Here is a 5,888-nt window from a genome sequence, read left to right as displayed (position 1 = left end):
GGTGGCTCCCATACCTGCAGCTGATCACCAGCCCATCATCTGTAATTATCTGCACTTATATACCAGTGAGATAAACAGTAAGACACACGTGCACTCAGACACACAGTCATAACCACATTAAAAAGGTATGATAGGGAAGGGCTAGATTGTTATGCTATGATTATGCTTCATATACTTGTGCAGGTGTAATAGCCATAACGAGCTCCTGTGTTGTTTAGCTGATGAAAATGATATTGTGTGACGAATACGGTTCGCTCAAAATGAGATACTTAGTATTTATTTAAACTAAGGCAACAGCTAGATCTAGTACCGTCTCATTTGGGTCATAAATATTATATATATTAAACAATTTTAAAATTTTGTTTTTTGGTTAATAGCAGCATAGCACCCCCAGATATGTTGTGAAACATGAGTAACATGAGTACTTGATATATTATTGTTATTGTTATTTTCTCAAGAATATAATCCAGAAAAAGGTGCTTGGGTTAATCTGGGTTAATAGAAATGGTTTCATCACATGGTTTCTCCAACAGAGCTGCCTTTGTTTAAGATACTGTCATCGCTTGTGTGCAGCGCATGTAACAGAGTAGCATAGCAGCTCCAGACACGGGGATGCAGAGTCAAGCAATGGCTTCACTTTGAATTGATAATTGTGGAATACATTGGTGGATAATTAATGCACAATTTAGATATAACTCCAACATACTATATTTATATAGTAAAATATGTATAAAGAAAATAATTTGCAGAGCAGGAAATCTTCATGGAACCTGATGTGACAACACATTTTCTCATAAAAAAGAAATTTCTAGAGAAAATATAGCGACATTATTGTATGACAATATATGAGGATTCTTTATCGGTACTGCAGATCCATGCACAGTGCTGATACTCTTTATGCTGCAGTCGGGCTGAAGCTGTTTTCCACTCCAGATTTCCAAACTGCATTAATCCCTCTCTGTGAGGAATATCACCACTTTAATGTTATGAATATTAGACTAAAGCCCCCTGCAACATGGCTGAAGCCCATTTTCTCCTCCTTCATTCTCAATCTAGTGCTTAATCTTGATTCATCAGTTACTGCAGCTTATTATGGAGCCTTGACAGCATGCTCAGGTTCTTGATAAATGACACCACTCAGGCCAGATTCAAAATGTGAGGCTCAAGTGCCAATTATCTATGCAGACCTGGTTAATAAGGGGATCTCTTGTTAACTATCTGATCTCAGCATGAGCATCATTTGTCATGAGGGCCCATGTTTACCTCTGAGACAGGAGTTCCTGAGACCTCCCCTGCCTAACATATGTAAAACCTGGATCTTTGTTCCTTTAATAACCTTTTATTAACAGCCTGACATCATGATTAAGTTTGGTCCAAACACGTGCACAATGAGGTACACAATTACCCACACCCGCTCGCAGAACTGCAGCAGATCACAGTCAGAGAGAGTAATGAATATTGAGCCGACGTTTGAGCCATTCCACATTGGAAGCCCAATTTGCTCGAGCACCTGGAGCTGTGCCACTGCATGCAGTTTTTTGAGGTGATGATGGATACTCATGGGAGCTTATTTCCATGCGCACATCTTCTCCTGATTTGTAAAGATGATAAGTGCTTTGACCTTAGCTCATCATTACAGCTCATTAAAGCTTTTGTTTGTACCACCTTGGAAGAAGAAGATGGTTTTAAATCAGCTCACAAAGCATTATGGCTCTTGACTGTTAAGAAGTTGGATTTGCTGCATGTCTCTGTTTTAGTTTTTATTTAGCAACTTCTCGGAGGTCTCAAGGTCTCAGATTAATAAACACTCGCTGTGGTCAGAAGTGCAGAGCAGCCCAGGGAGGCGAGATGCCGCCTGTCCTCTCTGAAACCCAGCATTTCTCGTGGCTATCCTGTCAGCCACATCTTGACGTCTGGCTCACAGGCTCGCTGCTCTGTCTTAGTATGTATTCACTTCCTGGGAAAGTAGCAAATAAAACCTTTTGCAAGGCTGCCTAGCCAAGGGACTTTGTCTTCCATCAAGAAACACCTCTACCTCTTAAGCACAGAAGTTGTAAAATACTTCCAGACAGCACTTGGAACATTCCTTTTAACCTTAGTTGTCGAGCATGAGATACAGAAAAAAAAACAATATCTTGAAATAAATAATTAATCAGTGTGTTTTCTATTATTGCTTGGATATGGAGTCAGTAGGAAGCCAGGTGGAGCGATCAGATCTTCACAGCATCCCCACTTCCTGTCCCCCACAGAACGCTAGACTGTCTAGGTAGCATCTGCTGAGGAAAATAAAGCCCCTTTTCCTTCTCATGTAGAGAAGATGATTTGCATAATATCCCCCTCTGTAAGGTGAAAACAGAATAATAATTGGTTTGCCCTTTTCTCTCTGTGTGTTGTAAAACAGTTAGGAATTAATTTGAGGATAACTGTGCAATTAATTCTAAATGCTAAAGATGGTGTGGGGGCTTTGATTCAAAGGAGGGGAAAGGATACACAGACTGAGGTCATGAAACAAAGACTTTGTGTTTCTGTTGCTGCCAGAAAGTACTCTAACTGCATTTAAAGAGCGCATAGGGGGTCTTTGAATATTTCATTGACAAACAGGGGCAACATGCACACACACTTATCCCTCCACATTTACTATTCCACTTTAGTCCTTGCTACTATATATATATTCAGCTGTGTAGTTGGATATACTTGTCTTAATGATGAATAATAGTACTGCAGGGGGGGAAAAAAATGTTGCGTGAATACTAGAATTCATGAGGTTGTTTTAACCTTGTTACACAATGCTGTAAATTCCACATGTATCCCCATTATAGCTAATGAGCAGCACTGTAATCAGTACTGTTTTTATAGTGAGGGAACATGTTCTGGCTTCCTCAGACAGATGCCAATAACGGCCCCTGTGTGCACACCCTTGAAGGTCAACATCAAAAAGGGTAGTCTGACATGACAATAGACTTGGTTTGACATTAGAGTTAAGGGGATTTGACACATGCACAGATCTCGCTGAGCTTCCATTTAGGCCAGAAGTGTGATATCAGGACACAGTGTTACTGCTGTAGCAGTGGCCTGGACGTGTCTCCCTTCTGTAGCTTTTTTCTGTACCTATTAGAGGAGTAGCAGCTCCATTCCTGATACTTCCACAGCAGAAAAAAGAACATGCCTCGCCATGAGTCCCAATTACACCTAATGATAGCAAAAGGATGGAGCACATGCAGATTGTGCTGCAGTTCCTTTGTCATGCCAGGCACAAGGTGTGATCATTTATCACACTAGTCATATCCTGCACTCCTCCCTGAGCACAGACAATGGATCCCAGCACATCATCCATGCTGTTATTTGTGTTTAACTGCCAGGAAAAGGAAAATAAAAGCCCAGTTAGAAGGCATTGCAAGAACACGTTTGTATCCTGTAAGCAGTCGTGAGAGTCGGGGAGGAAATGCTGCCATCCTCTAGTCCTCAGAATAGATCTGTGCTGACAAAGGCACACAACCGGCCACCCTCACCCCTCGTGTTTAGATAATTTTGTTTGCAATCAATTTTGGCTTTGAAATGTAAATGAGATGACAGCGAGGTCTGCGTGTTACACGTTGCAGGGTGAGAGTGAGAGCTTAGTGTGAGATTTGAGCGGTGCCGTGTGAGCGTGTGCGCTGCGGCAGCAGAGAGGCGGCTCTGCGCTTGTCAGTGGCTTTCTCCTAATCCTGGCCTGATCTTTGTGTTTGATCCGCAGCGTGGTCCTGAGACAGCATGAGCAGCAGCTATTGCTGTAATTTAAAGTCAATATTGTACTCATGATCCCTCTCCCTGGGCTAACAGAACAGCCTCTCACCGCGATAGAAAAAGTCATCTCTGCTGCTTTAGAGGGAATCCTCAGCTTGAGCAGTTCACTTCTCTGTGATTCTCAAAAGAAACCTCGCATGTGGGTTGTGTTAGTTTGTGGAAAAGACAGAGCTGAGATTATAGCTGATGTTTTTCTATTTGCTAGCGTCCTACCACACCACTGACATTCTTTTTAACACAAACAATGCACTGAACTAAATCTCAAACCTTTCACATTTTAAAGCTTTACCATCTTGCATAATCAAGTGTGTGTTACTCTTTTAGAAGCATCTGTTTGCATGACTCCAAGAATCAGCTAACAAGCCTCCACTAACATCCACAAGCTTTCATGATTCATTCAGAAAGACTCGGAAAGATCTAAGATTAGCAATGGGGGTCTCATCCGCAAATCTTCTCCTTTGTTATTACACCGACCGAGAGCTAAGATATTTATCCTGTGTGAACAACGTGACATATATAAGGATGGCTCAAGGGCCCATTAAATCCATACATGTCATGATTTGCAATGTGTTGCACTAAAACTTTCAGCAAAACGCGTTGCTGACAAACATTTTGATAGAGGCTGCACAGAGCAGTAAATTTAAGAGCCAGGGTCAGTGAACTCTTTATAGATAGAGGTGAAATGTCAGAAATTGATTCCTTTAGTGGCTACAATTTGTTTTGTTATAGTGAGCCTTTTGTTATGGAGCTATTGTACCATTTAGCATTTAGTGTCTTTTGGCAGTCTTTGTTAATTTTAGGTGTTGGGAGATTAATAACACTCATGTATGTTCATGTTTCATTGCACTGATTACAATTACCTGAGAGTGTGGCTTTAAACAGACCCCTGAAAATGTGTATGTTCCCATGCTGCAGATCTGGTAGGTGAAGAGTCCACCTGAAATATTTTTTTTCTGTTACTGCATCCTGACAAATTCATGTAAACATGAAGTATAATGGAAATAAATTCCTCATAAAATTACAAATGTATTCAGGTATTTTGGGCAAATACTAATCTCTATAAACACGTCTCCACATGAATATGCAGAGTGTGAAGGCAAGGGACAGGAATTTTGGTATTTCAGGTTTGCAGCTTGCTTTTACTTCTACAGGTTATTGCAAGTATTACTTGGTATTGTTGACCTACATTAACATTATAAAACACTGGGCCATAAAATTGAAGACATCAACAACCTAAGTATGATTTATTCAATTAGAGTCCACTTTACTCTGTGCAGGCACTTCTACTCTATGCTCATGTACAGATTTACTGAGGCTGTTTTCACTTTTAAGGCACACGCACACAAAGCTAAACTGGAGATAATTAAAAAAATTTAATTCTTCCTCTCAATCAAATCAAAGATAATATTCTTAAAACATCTTTCTCTGAATTATCAGAGAAACTCCACTGCTCTTATACCTTGTAGACCTGAAAACACTATGAAAAAGTCAAAAACAATATAATCCTACACATTGATAAAAGTACTAGATAACATTTCGAGTTATATTCTATACAGCTGATGGCAGATAAATCCTAAAATATGCTAAACGTCCTGTTAGTGCTGTGACATAATTTTGCTTATATGAAAAATACCGTCACAGTCTTAAAGACTGCATAACCACAGGATGCCATATAAATAATGGAACCACCTAACGGGATGTGAATATCAAGCTCTTAATCAACAGTTGTCCTTGTATGTTGTCATGTATGACCTGAACTGTGCAGTGAACTATTGGGCTGTTCATCGGGGCTGTTTTGAAACCTCGAATTTGTGTAATTTATGTTGTTGTGGCATTTTCATTCCGTAATTACATACAGAAGCATCTTGAGTGAACAGTGCTGACACCCTTGGGTGCACCCATTCCTGGAAAATATCCTCGTATTCCCTATCTATTAAGAAACCTTATAGAGCTAATTATGAGTGCTAATGACTCCTGCGAATGGCTGCCCTCGCCAATCGCAACACTCTGTTTTAAGTGTTTGTGATTTTAGGTTTCCTCTGTTAAGCTCGTTACATGCAGTGAAACGAGAGGCTGTTATTTAACCGTATTCAGGGTTGTGAGCT

Source organism: Aulonocara stuartgranti (genome assembly GCF_965226115.1).
Source record: "Aulonocara stuartgranti genome assembly, chromosome: 16".
In the NCBI taxonomy this organism is placed as follows: domain Eukaryota; kingdom Metazoa; phylum Chordata; class Actinopteri; order Cichliformes; family Cichlidae; genus Aulonocara; species Aulonocara stuartgranti.
This window is presented reverse-complemented; position numbering follows the sequence as displayed.